The following is an 18765-nucleotide window of genomic DNA, read 5'->3' on the forward strand; positions in this document are numbered from 1 at the left end:
CGCAAACGTCGCTCGAACGCAAAGTCAATTTCTTCGCAATACGAGGAGCGATTCCAATCTCGGCCCAACTCGAGTATAGAGCTCCGCAAGCGGAACTATTGTTCCGTTTCTTCTCTGTCTTTTGTTCCTCTCAATTTTCTGTTTACTTTTATCTTCCGTTTTGGAGAACAGGAACAATTTCTGCCGGCCTCTTGGCTTATGAAGAGTCTCTTGAGAGCGGGCTACAAGTGCCGTTCCAGAATGGCGGCTGGCTGTCATGACGAATAAAACCAGCCGATGGCTTCGGCCATGGCTTCAGCACTATGGACGTTTCCTTGCACGCGAAGAAATATAGGAGGAAGGATGTGGAACAATAGGGGGAAAAGATAATAAATAACAGGCGCTGCAAGGGTAGGAAGGGCTCGAGGCCAAGATGGCCGTGCCTGTCAGGGCTCCTGTTTGGCCCTCGAGCAAAATTTATGCGTCTTGGCTTTGGATACCTCGTGCCGGCGGGTGCTTGTGCAGGTCGGCGCCGGATTTTGTCCGCTCGCAGAGCTTTTACTAATCCTGCTGGGCGCTCATTTCCTTGCATTTCGTTTACATAAATAGATAATGTTAGTGCGCTTGACAACGGCGGCTACTCCAATGCTCCGGGCGGAAATAAGAATACAAAAATCATGCAGGGACTAAGCGTTCTCGAAACACAGCTGAAGGGGTTCAAACACCGTTGTTTGAATCCACGCACGCAGCACATGTGTGCAATGATGAGGCGAACTGCAATTAAATAAGGCAATAACGGTGAAAAAGAACTCGCAGAGAGCCTAGAACACCGATATAACAAGGACTTAAAAACAACAACAAGTAGAAGATAATGCTAATAACGATATGACAACGACTACAGATAAGTAGCTCACAGCGGTAAGAGACCCATTTTTCATTGCTTATTGTTTGTTGCATTAAGCACAGCTATTCCTGGAACCGAACTACGGTTCCATTTTTCACCACCATGTTTTGACCGAGCGACGAGCTTGCAAATATAAGCCTTCCCATCAAAACACATATTGTCGCAATCGAATGGAACTGCCCAGTAAAATATCACTGTTGACTCTGACATTGTTTTACCTTGAAGATGAGCCCACTCGGGCTACCTTCGCTTATATTGAAAGCTTTTCGCTGCCCAACCAGGAGACACAGGTTACCGCACGTAGAGTGACACCATCATCTTTGACTCAGGCAGCAGATGTGCTCCAGAAAGCCGCCTATGGGGCATTCATTGCGTTTCAACTCCCTCCACTACGTCCTTTCTGCTTGCTACTGGTTGCCACATTTCGCCCTTCGGCGAGCATCTGTGGGCCTGTTTATCTCTTCTCTTTCGATCTTGGGCGGAATTAGGGAAGCAGGCCTCCTAGCAGGTTCACTTGTATAATTTAACGTGAAAATAAAAAAATATGCGTATACAGTTGCGAGCCTAAATGACGCGCAGATACTTGTCGCTGCGTCACTGCCCACGCCACTCATTGAAAACCCCAACTGAGGCTTCCGCATACTTGCAGCCATTGTAGAAAGAGACTTAGTAAACCGTGAAGGCGAAAAGTAAGGCAATGCATGCATCCACATCTACAAAAACAAAGCAAGCTGCGAAGTTAAACGGACGAACGTAAATAGGATTACTCCCCAGTTGTCGCAGTTATTCGGTGAAAATTCCTAGCGATAACGTGCGCGCAGCCTAGAAGCAGGAACGAGTCAGGTTCTGCTGTAAGAATTCTCGTCGGTAATTTATTGCTTCTTCTTAACAATGCGTGTACAAGAGCCAGTGTCTCAGCGGGCTTACGTCCCCCTTCATTCACACCCGACGCTAAAAAAATAATCCCCCTCAAATATTATGAATACGTTAATGGGCTGAGTCTCCGATTTGAAATCGCACTTCACGTTGGATACTACTTGGGTGAAATTGTTTTACCTTGGATTTGCAGAAGGGCGAACCCTTACGTGAGCCACCTTTAGCAGTAGTTGTAAGAGCTTTTACTTGTCGGCCACTCTGGAAAACTTAGTCCCGCCAATTCAAGCAGACACCTCTTTTCTTATCGGATTGTTATGAATGCAACGCATGTCTTTAAGAAACAATCATCGCGTTCAAGATACCTTCGTACAAACCCCGAGACTACTCCTCGTTGAGCAGAGTTAAAATAAAACTTTCTTAAAGGCTGACCCAAAGCGCGGTCAGTGCTGATGCCACAGTTTTGCTGTGCTTTCACTAATAAACCCTAACTCAGCATGGTTATTTGACCGTATTCATTGAATGTTATTACACCACATGATTTTCAATCTGCCCTGCCCACCTACGCAATCTTGACATCCCAGGAAGCCCCGATGCTATAGGGCGACCATGCGCCCACAGGAAATCAATCAACGATGAACTGAGCCAACCGATCTCTCTCCACAACAGCAAAGCCACTGGGAAGAGGCCCACTCTAATCTGCCTAGCATTCCTCGCCCAATCTTCACCCCGCCCCCTCACCCCCCCAAAGGGGTGGCGGCTGCACTTGCGTTATGTCATATCCCAGTACTTCATACCCCGCAGCCTCAGGGCAGACATTTGCACAGGGTAATCCTGGGGTGGAAGGAGGGGTGCCGTCGCAGCCCAGTGCATCAAGACTGGTGAAATGCGATTTATTGTGTAACCCAAAAACCCGCCACCTAAGCTTCGATCCCCTGAGTCTCGGAACCGCGCCCAGACACCGTGCCTTTCGGAGTCAGCGTCCGGACGAAAATTGATACTATTGAGTTCTTTCAAAGTGCGAGGGACTTAGTTTCTAAGCGTCGGATTTGGGGAAGCTGTCAATAACGCGCCGTAGGTTTGTCTCCATTTAGACCATCTTCCATTTCGGAGCTGCCTCGTCCCAGGCGGGACGACGGGTGCATACTGTGACCAAAAAAGGAACGTGCATTTGGCGCTGGCGGAGCCGCATTCGCTAGAATGCTGTACACCCTCGTTTCAGCATGTGCGTGGGCGAAGGCCCAGTGCCATCGGAATCAGTGTTACGCGTGAGTGGCCCAGCATCGCACATCACAAGACTCAGCGTCGTCAGTCTTTCACTGCGGGGCGCCCTTTGTGCATCTGCGCTTCTATAAACGAGCGGTGCTCGCCGAGCTCCTTTGTATACAAATCGATGGGACAAGGCGGTCCGGGAGTGCAGGGCGTATTGGCGAAGTTTTCCGCGGCCTCTCGTTTGCACACGTGCCGAAGTTTTAGCGGGTCGTTAAACGTGGCCGCAATCAATCATGCAAATATAGGGAGACCAGAGAGCGAGCAAGACGGCACACAATCTTCTTCCCCAGTATGACATCCGCTGCAGAAAATGCACACGTTTAAAGACGGCAATGCAATCAGAAGCCTCCAAGAGCACTGTGCTTTAGGCAGCCTTCACCTCAGTCGTCCGGAATTCGAACACTGCCCGCATAGGGGCTGGACAGTATCGGCGCAGCACCCTGTGATGGGCCGATAGCGTCCAAATTGAGCTGAGTGAACCTGAAGTGTTCAAGGAGGCAGCACCGAAAATATAGCGACCATCGTTCACCCCGTGAGTGGAACATGTAGATCCAACCAAGATACGCCCAAAGGAAATTGCCCAGCAGTTTATTTGTCAACGTTATATTAAAGCTTAAGTATTCCATAACTCGGTAGGCCGGACATCCTGCTTCATCGGTACCAAGAAATGCTCCCGCCGTATTTCTCTGTGAAGTTCCTGCATATAAAGAGAAGTAATTGGGTTGAAAATGAAATGTAGAAACTTTCGGTCTGGGTGCGATTCGAAACGGGGTCATATTTATTGCGAGATGAGCACTCATCTAGTCCCCTCCCCCTCCACTGCAGCTTGCTGTTATTAGCTGACTACACGAGGACCAAACCAACGCGTTGAAGCATGCATGTCAAAAACGCATGTCAGAGACGGGTACTGCGGCGTATACGAGTAATTTTAGCACGCTATTCATAGAAGTATAGCCATTAGACGAATATGAGGTACGTTTTCGCATGCCGTCATTTCTTCTTGGCGATACAAGCACGGGTATGTCTCGATTCTAAGTAACGAAACTAAAGCAAACACAAACAAGAAAAAGTGGTGACGATATTGGGAGAGCACGTCCGCAATTGGGCAGGAGTGATATCTCATTCACTATATTACAGTAGTGCTTATGTGTCATTTTAGTTTTTTTGTGTGTTTTCGGTCGCTCCGTGCGTTGGTGTATCTAAAGCCGTGAACTAGTGGAAAAAGAACGCGAAAGTACCTCCCCGAACGCAAAAAATTAAATATTCTGGTTTATGGTCGTTCATTGATGCTGCACTTCTAGTTTATATAGAAACCCGCCGCGGTGGCTCAGTGGCTAAGGCGTTGCGCTGCTGAGCACAAGGTCGCGGGTTCGTTTCCCGGCCGCGGCGGTTGCTTTTCTGATGGAGGCGAAAAGCAAAAACGCCCGTGCGTACGAGATTTCGGCGCACGATAAAGATCCCCAGGTGGTCAAAATTAATCCGGAGCCCTCCACTACGGCGCGCCTCATCGCCTGCGTTGCGTCGGCGCGTTAAACCCCACAATCAATCAATAGTTTATATAGAAAAGTCTACCTTCGGACAGTGCCACTGGAACGTCGTCATGCGAAAATTTAGTCTCCTCAACTCTTGAGTTCAGTTTTACGTTTTTCCGATTGGGAAACATTACTCCACAACTGCACGTGTATGTGCGTGAAGGCTGTACACTGCACTATCGCGTCACTTATTTTAAAAACCAGCAAAGGCATACGAAGATAATGATAAAAGTGGACATCGGCATGGCAGCGCTTGGCGAAAGGCAATGGGTAGCCGACATCTTTTCTTTTTTTCTTCGCCCTTTTAATGGAATTAGACCCGCAAGAAATTCCGGCTGAAATTCGTTCGCTTACCTCGCGATAAATGCGGGGCCGCTAGTATTCGCTGTTTTTATGTGGCCCATGCCAGCTGTAATTGGGAAATCCGCAACAATGCTTCACCTGCCACAGCCCGTAAATGCACTGTTATTGACCACTGCACATTGGCGATCATTGCACGCGAAGCTCCCCATTGCGGATTACTAGTATATACCCCCCTGGATCCGACCTTTTTCTCGTGGGGGTTAATCGCTTCGGGTCCCCAGCTAAAAGTACTGGCTGAAATTTCAACGCTGCGGTGATTTCAACACTTGTCGAAACAAATCCTCCAGCATAGCACCTCCAAACATGTCGAGCAGTGAAAAGCAGAGCCACGGCAAAGTTGTTTGAAGCAAGGGTGAAATTGCGCCGCATAAATTGTGATGCGGCTGACGTTTGCTGCGACAACGCCCGATGTGCTGGAAATCAGACGAAGACGTATCAGGTATCATGTCTTTCCTGCCTCGCTCTGGTCGGCTCCCGCCGAAGTCTTTACGAATTCGGCGTACTCGGCCGTTGTTCGAGGACACTATATCAGTGTAAAAGGGTTATCTCAACAAGACACACCCGAAAGGACGGGCCAGAGAAGAGAAATAATCGGTCTGTAAAACTCAGCACGTCAGTCCCGTTTGCGCGCGTGGACCGCTCCGACCACGTCAGCCGTGTCGAACCAAAAACCCCGCCTTCCCCCAATCTTTCTTCTTTTCCGTGCCAGGAAAGAAAGAAGCGGGGAAAATCACCGAGAGTGGGATGGCAAGAAAAAAGGAGCGAGGCAAACGCTGCTGCTTCCCTCTGGCTATTGGCCTCCTTCCAGGCACGGCTGCTAGAAATAAAAAGCGACGAGCTTTAGGGATGCGAACTCTTCGGTTGCTATGCTGCCAGTCACTGATCCTCCTTTCTTCTGCTTTACATTCGTTGTTCCTGTCAGTCTAAGGTGTCCGGGAGTCCAGATAAGAATGCCTGAAAAACGCCCCCTCCCGCCTGCCATTCGAAGCTGGGTGCCGCAAAGTCGATCCTAACCGCCCACCTCCGCGCTCTTGCGGAAACCATAAAAGTGGGACCCACTTCTTTAGCCCCGTCCTCTCACCGCCATTGGTTTCTTTTTATCCTCGTCGTTTTCCATTTCACCGCTAAATCTAACGCCGGAGAATCGAAGCGAGCATAACGGAACTACGGGCACCGAAGCCACAAAAGCGGAAAAACAAGCGAAAAGAGTGAAGCGCACGGCGGCCGAACAGCTCATTCGCGGCCACCATTGATCGCTGTCCGGCAGCGTTGCGAACAAAAAGCGATCGCGCACATTTTTCTTTCAATAGCCCAACGCATCCCCTGTCCATGCCCCGCCGCCCTTTTATCCCGTCGATTTTTATCTTCTCTCCGCTTCTTCCGTAAGCGCCCGTTCCTAACACCATCGAGCCCTACAGTTTGTAAACCATGGTCCTCCGCGACCCTAAGGGCGATAGAACCTGCTCGGATCTATCGGAGCTGTGTCGGCGGCCCAGCAGAGCTGCCTGACCGTGGCCGGAACACTCTTCAGGAGTCACGTAACATATACTCGTCCTGTAATCCGACCGGACAGGCAACGGCCGTAGCACAACTTCGGCAACAAATAAGGGGGTACGCAGTTGAACGACTGCTGGTTGAGGGTGAATTACGTGCTGCAAGCAGAGACAAAACTACGGGTGGCAATTCGGGCGTGTTGGCCACACGTATCCAATACCTAAGCAGCGTCAACAAGGGTAGAAGAGATGGGACATGAACGAGCGTCAAGCAACCATCATCAAAACGGGCAAAAGTTGGGAGTTGGGGAGTTTTCACTGAAGAAAGACTAAAATAAATGTGATAAATTACACTATTACTAGGTCTTAAATGCTCGGAGCTCCACTTCAGGGGCTATTAAAAAGGGCACAATGTATTCACACATGTATTCATGAACATTGAAGCAAGCACATGTGCATGCCCATGTGAGTACTACATGCACGTGTGTGACATGCGCGTGTGGGAGCGTGCGTGTGTGTGTGTGCATTTAGCCACCAAACGAAATGCTGAAAGGATGGTTGGAGTAATTAACATGCCACACCTGTGAGCCCTTGATGCGCGCTGCCATTTCGCAGTTCTTGAAAACAATTCTAATTTCATGCGGAGTCGTTCTGGCACTTTTTACTTGTTAGACTAACTGTCTTGGGTTGGCCCTTGTGACTTGGTTCCACTTATGGTTTATTTAGGCGTGGCCTCCTGGGGGAATGATCATGTGAAATATTTGTAACTTCGGCCTACGTAAAAGTGATGTAATGTTACGTAACAGATTAAAAATGGCGGCTGCTGTCACCGTGAAATCGGGCAAAACTATTTACCGGCGTTCGGCGCTGTGAAAAGCCCGTAAATTTGACACAGGCAAGGTTTCACATGACGCGTGGTTTAGAGCAAATTTTCTACCGAAAGAAATAATACTTTTGACTGTTTCCAAGTCAGCGATCACGGATCATGCAAATAACGTGCCGTAATTGGCGTTTATGCTTGGCAATAAAAGAACTATTTGTTTGGCGTAACAGCAACTTAAGAGGGCAGTAACAGCCCCGCCATGACAAAGAGAACCTAATGCATGGCAGTTGTTCACCCTCCTCCTAGTAAGCTGCTGGGTCACATGATCGAACTCAAGAGAAAAATGTAGAAAAAAGAGTGACTGTCTTCTGTATTAATGTGCTGATTGAAGTCGAGCTTGACGAATGAGTGAATCGGCGACATCGGTACACTCAGCGGTTATCAGGCGTAGCGCTTCGCTGCCCTTGTGCGTCATACAAGCGACGGTCACGACCATCTTTTTCTGGGATCACGCCATAAACTTCATAGACGATAGCGTAGCGGTGGTGGCGGCCGGGAAGGTGATAACGCAACAAAGTTTGCATGAAGCAGAGACTTCAACAATGTTGATAAAAGCGATTGAAAGAAATAAATTGATATGGTAAAAAGATTTTGTGGTGGTCTTTAGCTCAACATCCCCCTTTCGCTCAATTCTGGATCACTTTTGGATCACTTTTGGATTTGGAAGTATTGTATACTTCCTAATCTTTGTGCCTCAAACTCTCGCAAAAATATCAAATGTTATTTAAAAGAACTGATTTTCTTCGCCTGACCCTGACATGCTAATGGTTTTTATTACTTCGTGTGCATTCTTTTCTGCCATTATATTAACTTTGTCTTGTGTGAATTTTAAGCCAGGAGGTCCCCCTGACAGTTTTTACTTCGGGACCTCCTTCTGTACTAACATCAATAACGCATTTTGTAAACAAAACATTTATTGAATAAACCTTGAACCTTGAACCTTGAACGTTTACTCGATCGCCTTGTGGTGTTGACGACAATTTTGACCTGCAGAAATGTGTTTTCCTTGTTAGCCTCAGCTACCGTCTTAGTTTTTATAATACATGTAAAGGGTATTTTGTATCTTTTATGCGCAATAATTGATACCTTGGTTGAGATATTTATGAGTGAAGCGTCAAATTACACTGCATGTCATCATAGCTATGCGTGCATCACGTCACTGATTTCTTACGATGTGTTTACGCAAAAAACATGGCGAATTGTTGAATTATTACTGTGAATTATTGCAGTCGAGAATAGGGCTCCTGGCCTCGTTTTCAATCATGTCCAAGTTTTCATGCACGCGGCCAATCATGCGGTCAGGCGTGAACCAGTTGCGGAGAGCGCATGTGCCCAGCCAGCGGCGGCGGCGGCAGCAGCGAACGCGGCTGGCGGCGGAACTCGGCCCGGTAAGTCATGTGATGCATTACCAATGGTACGGCCCAGCTGCGGTCACATTTACTGCAATGCGGAAACTACTCGAGGGGATAAGTGAGGCTTTGTTTTAAACAGTACGCAAAGCGTTGACGGCCGCCTCTCTCGTTCGTTGTAATCCTTGCCGACCTGCTATCAGTGCTGCTCGCGCCCTTTCAAGCTAAGAAGCAGTAATCGCTTGCCTGGCCCTGCTAGACAATCTTGACCATCGCTATCTCCTTCTCTCCCTTAACCACCCTCCCCTGCGACACGTCACGCCCCGGGTGGTGCTACCCGGCTCTCTGACCTTTCTTATCGACCACGTGGATTATCGACGAGACTAATACGCAGCGTCGTGCGCAACATAAGGTTGGTTGACATGCCTTCAAATAATTCTCTTTTCTAGATGTATAAAAAGCATAAATGTTTCTTGTATCAGTGGGCTGGTATGCCTTGCTAATCCTGGTAGCACCAGCAGGCGCTAGGTGACCCTAAATTGCGTGTAACGCCAACACCACATTATTCTTTTATTTGCCATTGTTCCTTACACGCGTAGGACTGCCGATTAGGGTTCGCGCATACCCAATTTCGTTCAAGGGCTGCCCTTCTGAGCTCCAGATCCAGGCCAAGTAGACTTTCGTGGTCGTGTTCATTTAAGCCTAAAAGAATGGCAGGTAAGTTTCTTTTTGCTTCACACTTTGTTTTACTTTTTGGCTCACCCATAAATTTGCTTTTGTTTGATTCTTTGGTATAGTTTTTTCTCGTCGTTCATAAATTTGTAGTCCCTCTCAGATTCTTACAGAGAGCAAGATGACATAAGTTTAATCAGTAGAAGAAACATCATCTTCCTCTTCTTCACCTTCGTGCAGTAAGGCAAAAGCTGAATGCAAACAAACCGAAAAAGCAATTGCCACATTTTTTTTCTTTCTTTTTCTTATTCCGCTAGTCTGCCGCGGCGGCCGCTTTTATGATGGAGGCGAAAAGCAAAAACGCCCGTGTGTACGAGATTTCGGCGCACGTTAAAGATCCCCAGGTGGTCAAAATTAATCCGGAGCCCTCCACTACGGCGCGCCTCATCGCCTGCGTTGCGTCGGCGCGTTAAACCCTACAATCAAATCAAATCAATATTCCGCTAGTCTAATAACCCATTTCTTTATCTCCTTAGGATGTTGCTTGGCTCTTATTTACTGGTTCTTCCAGAAGTAATCTTCACTGCCTTTTGTGACCCCTTTAAAACCACTTGCTTCATGGCTGATGACCTCATTGTTTGGGGTGTGCATTCTAATCAGCAACTTCGGCATCCTTAATTGAGAGAGGCGCGTGGGAAGAAGGGAGTGCGAAAAACACGTCAGCGCAGATGCTTACGAACTCAGAGGAGGACGTCATCGTCGTTTTTTACGGTCTCTCCAGCTTCAACGCGCCCTTTCCGCAACGTGGAGCAGCAGCAATCGGCAGGGACGTCTTCAACAGCGTCTACTGAAGCCGCAACGACCGTTTCACCCACACTGTATTCCCAACAAGTCCAACGTGGCACAGGAAATACGGCGAGTCCGGTCGTACACCGACCTGGCGGGGCGCTGCCTGGACCAAGCAACTCCGGGGCTCAAGGCCCTTCTGGACACCGACCCGTGACGCAGCCAGACATTGCGGATCTCCTACTAGAGGCCGAGCCACTGACTTTCCTACGTAACAGCCGTCCCCGATTTTCGTGGTACAACCAGCACTTTCTCTCTCGAACTGACTAGACCACCCGTGGAGGAGTCATGTCCATGCCCCTGGAGGATAGCATCGAGCTGTTCAAGTCTTCCTTGTCGACACTGAACTCGCTGTCCGCCTCCTAGCGGGTTGCGGCCACCAGTTCTACGTAAAGAAAGCCGTCCTTTGGAGCCTGTGGGTACCCATTGCTGTCAGCAATAAACCACTGGGTAATTCAGGTTCGTCTGATGTTCCAGTTTTTATTTGCCCGGATTTCAGGTGGGATTACGCTTGGAGATGTTGGTAGGCGTAATTCAAAAAGTGTTCACTTCGCCAGGGCAAACGCAAAGGCTCACCGCTTTTTATTGGCGCTGTAGGTAACCACACTGCAGCCGTTATAAAGCAATCAATTCCCTTCGGGACTGGAATGGAGCTTATGAACTTCCACGATCATTACACGTCGCAATGGTGCCTTGAGGCTAGGGTTTCGCTGTTTCGTCGGGGTGTACAATATGAAGTAACTCCATAGAATTTAGATTCATGCTGGCGTTTAAACAGCAATACAGAACCCTATCGTAGGAACTGCAATGCAGGTACTTCGTAATGTGTCATCTGGTAGTTAGAAAAACGTGCACGTAATGAGTATTGGCCAAGGCTTTATAAAAAATTTATACTCGTACTTCCCCTCCCTACTTACCTCCCCCCCCCCCCCAAAGGGCGTCGTGCCTCCTTTATAATAAAGCATACTCATTCATACTCGTACTTGGAATCCTTTGGCTTACTCTGGATGCGACCAAAGTGTGGCATACCCACAGAGTAGCAGATATTTCTGTTCGGGGAATTGGCCAAGAACTCATAAAAAGTCATGGCTCATACGTTGATTTCTGTGGGTTACTCTAGTGGCGCTCAAAGTGTTCCATACCCATATAGCAGCACATATTCGAATTGGGGGATTCCCCAACGCTTCATAAAGAGTCTTGGATCATACTTTCAATCCTGCGGGCTTCTCTGAAGCGTCCTTTCGTTTCCAGATAGGTACAAGCCAGGCATTTCCTGTAGACACCCAGCGCCTGCTACTGGTTCAGTTCGAACACTCCTTGTATTCTTTTGAACAACGGTTAAAACAAGCGTCCTTGTTCGGCCTAAGTAGCCCAGAGGTAGAGTGCCCGGTTTTTTGGTCCGACGGGCCACAGTTCGAGCCTCGGCAGTCCAAAGTCTGAATTTTTTTTACTGTAGAATGTTCTCTTAGCTCAATCTTGCGCTTTTTTTTTTTCGTAAATACGGGTGGTTTATCAACACGTTTTATCAACGTTTTGCATCGCACCAGAAGTGCCGGGCTGGTACCAATCTCGAGACGGGATGTCCCCACTCTGCAGGAGGCCATAGTGCGACAGAGTAGGCATACCCCCTTCGGGGCATTCTGCTGCGCTTTGCAAGCAGGAATCGAAGTGGCTTTCCCATACTCGCAGCCAAACCATCTGTACTTTTTCATATTGTTTCTTTTCCATTTACTTCCGCAGTGGGCAGCTCCACTTAGCTGATAACTCCACATTGATGTCTAGTAATGAATTATTCCTGTACATTCCACTTAAGGTAGGCTTCCACTTGCGACTAGCGCACGCGGAGGAAGTATTCCACCGGGAACAGCGATGACGTTACTGCGGGACACAGGATTATTCTCCGTTCTGTATGATTCACTTTGTGCTTCTGACGAAATTTTCCGCTCAAATATGACAGAGTACATTTACCTAACTCCAGAACAACAGCTAGGGAGAACTTCAGTAAATTTCAGTAATAATTGCTGGCTGCTGAAGGAGGAGCCAAAAATGCCGACATGGAGTGCATGCTTTTCAACACCCGGTATTGCAGGGAAAACTACACACGCTGAATTTCACGCAACAATTGCACCACGAGCCTGAACTGACGTGAAGACGATTTTTAAAGACGATAGTCTGTCTTGGGCTGCATAAGCATGAAAATTTTGGTCTGTCTGTTTGTGTGCCCTTCGACTCAGCCCCCCAGCAAAAAGGGGAAGGAATTCTTGAACAAGATATTTATACAGGCAAAACATTTCCAAACTACTAAAAGTAGTGACAATGCTCATAATTTTCAACATTGTAGAGCAAAAGACAAATACAAGGGATATTCGCAGTGTTTTTTATTAAAAACACCTGGCGCCTGACTTTTGCGATAGCAAATAAAAACTATGCCTTGAAATAAATGCTCCACCCGAGGCACGTGAGCAATCTTCTCATTCAGCTATGTTTTCACTCGTAGCCCGCTGCACACCGTACAGGATGAACGTTCTCTTATTCTTCAGTGTGTAGTCGCTGCAAACCATTGGTGTGCATGTGACGCAAACATATTTGCAGCGCGATTGACGAGAACGCATCCTCGGCGAAATGTACCGGAGCCTTCCCCGCAAGATAGAGATGTCAGAATATGTGGAAGGTGCTCGACAGCACCAGTGCTTTATTAAGGCGGCGCCCTGCAAATAAAGAGCGCACAAGCTCTATTCCGAAGGTTGTACCTTATCAAGTACTGTCAAGTAGCAACATCTTTCAAGGTGTACGTTTTATTTTAGCAGCGTTTTCCTCCGTGCCCGCAAACTGAATCTACGGATGGAGCAGCATTTTCTTCCTGAATAAGGCCATGTTGCACGAAGAAATCGCTGAAGTACAGTGGAATGTTGTTACTCTAGCACTAGTCTTCTTTTCTTATTTTTGCAAGCTTCGCACGTTGAAGCTATATCTTCGATGTGAGACGCGCAGTAGTGCAGGGCGCCTGAATAATTTGGACCGCCTAAGAATTCTTGACGTCTACGAACACCACGACCTACGGGCCCTTTCGGCCTGCGCAACAAAAATGGGGCCCCATTTAGGGGTCGAGTCTGCGTTCCTACGCTCAGCAGCACAGCACCTTAGCCACTAAGACACCGTGGTTGATCCTGATCTCTTTGTTAAAGGCTGGCCGTAGCCCTGCTTTCTGGTCGAAAAGGTGCGAGTGCCATTTTTCAAATTCGTGCTCCCTCCAAAAAACTTCTCATTGGTCTTTTGTGCAGGCATTCTTTAAAAAAAAACCTGTTTTCTAAAAACTACTTTTGTTCTAAAAAGCGTCAGCACCTTCATGCTAACACAGTGTCCATTGCTCAAAAGCTTGCAGTCGCCTCTTTCAGCTCCGCTTCAGAATTAACTCAATTTGTTCTCCTTTGTCGACGCCCTGTCCACGGTGGCGGCATCGCCCCACTAATACACGCTCCGCGATTGCCCTCCCCTGTCCCGTGCCGGCACAGAATCCTGAAAATCCCTCTGGGCATTTTGCTTGGTCCTCCGGCTCTCCCGGCTGTTTTTTTTTTTTTTTTTTTTTTTTTTTTTGCGAAGCCGCAGCCTCCGGAATGACGGGCCTTTGTTGGAGCCTGGGACCTCCCGCGGAGCACTCTGCCCTGCGCGCTAAGCGACGACCGGGCGGAAGCTCGCGAGCACGACCCCTGCACCCTGGGGGCTATCGACTCTGGTTAATCTTGTTTCCCGGACCTTGGAATGACGAGGCTGGCCACACCAGCGCTCAGATATTTCTCCTGGAAGCGAAGCCCGCTGCTTCGCCTCCGTCTTTCCGTCTCTGCCTCTCGGGGACCGAAAGCCCCGAGCGACCTCCATCAGTGCGCTGCCAAACCATGCCTTGCAGAGACGCCCTAGAAGCCGTCCTCATTTTCTTGGCTACATCTCTTTCTATTAGTCTTCTGTTTTCGTTGATTTCAAAACCGCGACTGGACAACAACAAAAAAAGAAAATGTAGGTTCTATAAGTTGGTGACATTTTTTTTTCTGAGCTATATCATGCTTCTTACTGCCTTGTCTTCTGTTAGCGCCACACAAGACTTCTAATGGGGTGCTTACTACTTTCCTAGTGATTAAGAAACGACGTCATTAAAAGCAGGCAGTACGGCTCAGAGCCATGAAACCAATGTCTGCAGTATGTAGGAACTGCAATGATGCGGGCTATTATCAACGCTCCACTGTACCAGCGTAGAAGATAAGAGAAATATGCAAGAAAATCCCATCTTTAAAGCTACTTTGGAGGAAGTACGTCAATTTCATCACTAATTGACGTTGTCGGAACCAGGCAAATTTATTTTTATTGCGATACAGATCGCTGATATTGAGACGTAAGGGTGCCGTGATTGTAATTAGTTTTTAAGTACTTATTGTTATTACATGTTCATTACTCTTCAGTTTTGATATGAGATTTTAAGTAGGTTTTACTGGCTGCTTATTACATTTCTCTACTTTAATAAAACAGTAACTAAACTTCGAAACACGCCTGTCGAAAAATAGCGGCCATTTAAGAAAGAAAAATGCCGTCTTTGGCATCTGCCAGTGTTTCTGGTACAGAATTTTAAGCCTTGGGTGCTGCTCGAACTCCGTGAAATTCAAAGGGTTATCTCTTTCTCCAGTGTGATAGATCTTAATGTGATGCGGATGAAGAAACACGTGGTAGATATGGGTGTAGATAGAATTTACGCCAGGCGTATCGCACATGTCCTAAGTCACCCTTGATGCAGCAGTCAGTGCTAAGCACGTGTTATCCAACAACATCTGGCATAAATTAGAAAACAACAGGCTGGTCACCGGGGAAAAGGATTCGACGCTCGTGGGTAGCAGAAGCCACTACATGCCTGCAAAATGTGCCGCGAATTTTGTACACATGATCGGAAGGTAGGTTTTGGGCCTTTAGTGGCTGCACACAACATTAGACATTCTAGGGATGCTTTCCATCAACTACTGACAGGGCTGAATCCCAGGCTGCTCAGCGTGACGAATAAGACTTTAAAAACGTGCTCCTATTTCAGGTGGAAAGTTATACTTGTGTGCACAGTTGTAGCACGGTGCATTCGGTGACACGTGATGGGGTGAGTGAGGGAGAGAGAGAGAGTGAGGGAGTGAGTGAAAAATACGTGCTTTATTTGAGACTTCAACGAAAGCACTCTTGCTGTCTGAATCAGTGCTGGCCTGTGGAATGGTAGGGCCGTCAAAGAGGGTGGGTGGGATGGCAGGAGTGTTTTTGGTAGTTACGCAATACTCCCCGCGGACCCTCGTCGGCGCAGATAAACGCGGGAAGAGAGGTCCATAACAAAGTGAGCTTGGTGATGTCCCGCGTGAAAGGTAGGACCCAGTCGAAGTGCACCGTCACACGAATGGCTTCGCGGAGCGTATGGAGCGTGCAATGAGGGAAGAGAGCGTAACACTCACAGCCCCAAACCAAATAGTTGCAGGTACACGACACTGCAGAAAGGGTCCTTCGCGGGGGAGAAGGCTGTGCCGGTGGCAAGACGGCGAACCAATGTCTGTGTGCCCCGCGGTAATTCCTCCGGCATGGGAGGAGCCGAGCACTCACGCTCTTCGGTACGGTCTTCCCTCTCCTCACGAAGGCTCTGCAGTATCTTCCGCCGTCTCTGTTGTGCCAGTGCTTTCCTGACAGTGACATCTGGCGGACTCGCATTACTAATTGGCAATGCTTTCAGCGTGGTTGGTTGTCTAGCCGCAACTCGCGCCTCGCTGTGAGCTTAGTCGTTACCCTCAATTCTCTAACTGGAAGGGGGGGGGGGGGGGAGAATGATAATCCTGGAAAGGTGCGACCAAGTTGCCGAAAATGCGGATATGAGGACGAAGCTCCGCTCACTAGCCTGAAGATGTTGTATGCGCGAGCAGAATCAGTGAAGAGCAAAAGCTTGAGTTGTACGTCCCTTGCTGCGCTGCGAAAGTGTTTCTCACCCACTGCGCGGCATGGAGCAGGGCAAGGAGATCCTCATTAGCGATTCAATGGGTGGTGCCAACCCAGGCGACCGGCTACCATGCAAACGTGTACTAGGCTACTTTAGTCCTCCTTACCAGTATCGTTTCGTGGAGGCGCCGAAGTCACCACCATGCCGTCGCATACTATGGTGTGAGTGACGGGTGATTTGTTCATGACGCTACAATTGTGGGCCTTGGCAAAGCAGCGTCGTCTTGCTGAACTCCGAGGCAGGGGTCCCATACCACGAAGGAGGGGTTTGCCATCCTTAAAGGAAATCTTCACAGCCCATGGAGGACGTGAGGAGGCTAGACCAACAGCTACAGTGAGTAATGTTCTAATTTCATCTAATATGGAAAATCTCGAGTTAGTGCTGCTAAGATGGTCCTTTTCGGGCTGAGAGACCTTGCTAGGCTAAAATCGACAGCAAATTCATCCCACCGTGCGCATAAACCTCACTTAGGGAGGGAGGGAGGGAGGGAGGGAGGGAGGGAGGGAGGGAAGGAGGGAGTAGGTGAACGAAGGAGTAAGTGAGTGAACGAGCGAGTGAGCGAGTGAGTGAGTGAGTGAGTGGGTGGGTGGTGTCAGATGTGCGGGGCTTCCTTATTACTGTCCAAAATTAATTAAATTAATTAATCTAACCTTCTTAGCCCAACAACTTAATTTGATACCGAACTTAATGCGACAGGAGTTTTCAATTACTGTAGCCATTAAGCTTGAAACTAAGTAGAAGTGATGTGCACAATGATGCGTTTAGCCTCTGAGACGGGCACGAGCCAGTGGGTAAACGGCAAGCTGTCTTTTCCGCAAGAACTTTCGCTTGCGGCGAAGCTAAAAACACGCACACTCCTGCAGTCCCCGCGTTCTCTTTCTAAGTGGGATCGCGAGTTTTCGTTCTTTTTTAACTTTTCATTTGGGCGGCGCCGCTGGTGTACTGTTGAAGCCGTTGCGAATTGACAGTGCTTCCAAGCAGCGCGGAGAGCCCGGCGCTTGTACACAACTTGTTTTATTGTGATGAATCGGTTTCCTATCGCCCTTGCGAACCATTTTTCGTTTATTAGAGTACCTTTTGGCTGTTTGTATTGCACTGTCACAGCATAGCGGCCATTTGTTCTTTCTATTGCTGAAGATGGTACAGCGCTGAATGCCACACCCATACGCCGGCTGCTGGCAATTCAGAAGTTCTTCCTTCGTTGTCGGCACGATGGCGCTGAACACAGCACCTCAGTGGCGCCAACATACCGGCGCACGACTCCCATAGGCCTTCGGGCAAAGTATGTCTGCAACAAAGATGGCTATTCGCAGGAAAAAGTGCGCATGAGCGAAACAAATCTCAGTTGGAGAGCAGTCAGACAGGAGAACGAGGAGAGGGAATTTCCGGTTCTTTCACCTCGAAGGCCGTGTTAGCGCGTATTCATGGAGTACAGTCATGAACAAACGGGATGCGAACACAAAAACACCGTAACAGGCAAAATTGAAAAAAAGAAATACAGTTCGTGTAGGTCCAGTCATGGCGCGCTCTTGGTATATATGGAAATCCACATGTCTGATCTTTGTGGCTGTAATTAGGTCACGCTCGCTGTTCGCGTGTTCTCGTTCATAGTTTCATTATAGCATTTATTTTTTTCCATGACTGTACAAACACTGTCGCAGCAGCGTCGTGGATAGCACACACGCCAAGTGCGACGGATAGATGAAAAGGGAAGGTCCGGTACATTCCCAGCTTGGGTGTGGCGTAGTGCAGCACGCAGGGGGCGCCCACGCACCAAGTACGATGAAGAAATGGAAGAGTAAATGTCGCGTGCAAATAATGGTCCCGCGAACAGCCCCGTGAGCCCTTTTTCCGCATCGCCAGTCAATTATCTCCACAGGGTGTAAAAGGCCAACTTTTTTTCCACGTTGTAAATTACAATTTCACCGATTTTGTAATAAACAGCGCAGCTGCGTAGGCCGAGAAATAGCCGTCCGTCGCACCAAATACCCCTCGAAGCCTCAACACAGAAAACTGCAGTTCAGGAGGTCTCGGCAATCGAACGCTGGACCTTTACACCCTGGAGCCGGCAACCTAGCCACTGGGCCACCCCAAAGGTCCGAGGGGTGCGGGGTTAGCAGCTGCGGGGAACAATAACATGTGCAGCCAATTGGAAAGAAAGGAGCGCTTCCCGCGGTCGGAATCAAACCTGGGTCACTCGCGGTATGAAACCGGCGTCTATCCGATTGAGCTATCATCGCATTCCGGGCGCCCAGCCTTTCCTTTGGGTTCGTAGCGTGGGCGTTGACTCTGGACTTCGCCGCGGGTTCTAGCGCGTGCTAATGGGGTCCACTTTGGGAGAGATGTGAAAGTCTGCGGACAAGACGATTGGGGCCCGCCAGTCATGGAGAACTTTCAGCGGCAAATTTGAAAATCCATGTCAGGTGCAACAGCCGGGTGTTCGACGAAGGGAAGAGGGGCCGCCAGCTCTGGTTTTTCTTCAGCCTTGCACGACTAGTGGAAGCTGTGCCATTTTTTTTTATTTAACAAGCAGTAGTCCTTGTCGTCCGGACTCAACGTCCTTGCCTCGCACCATACTCTTACCTCAGGAAGTATCCT

The 18765-nt window shown here is 48.5% G+C and overlaps 1 protein-coding gene across 1 annotated transcript in view; it reads left to right on the plus strand.

Moving 5' to 3' along the window:
- Positions 1-1570: 1570 nt before the first annotated feature.
- Positions 1571-18765, plus strand: part of Atpsyncf6 (ATP synthase, coupling factor 6) — a 225976-nt gene continuing 208781 nt past the window's right edge. Inside the window, exon 1 of the mRNA XM_077707572.1 lies at positions 1571-1577. The gene's annotated coding sequence lies outside the window, so the exon portion shown is untranslated. The remainder of the gene's footprint in view (positions 1578-18765) is intronic.

The sequence above is a fragment of the Haemaphysalis longicornis genome, unplaced genomic scaffold (assembly GCF_048455015.1).
Source record: "Haemaphysalis longicornis isolate Haplotype H1 unplaced genomic scaffold, Haemaphysalis longicornis Haplotype H1 scaffold_4, whole genome shotgun sequence".
Classification (NCBI taxonomy): Eukaryota; Metazoa; Arthropoda; class Arachnida; order Ixodida; family Ixodidae; genus Haemaphysalis; species Haemaphysalis longicornis.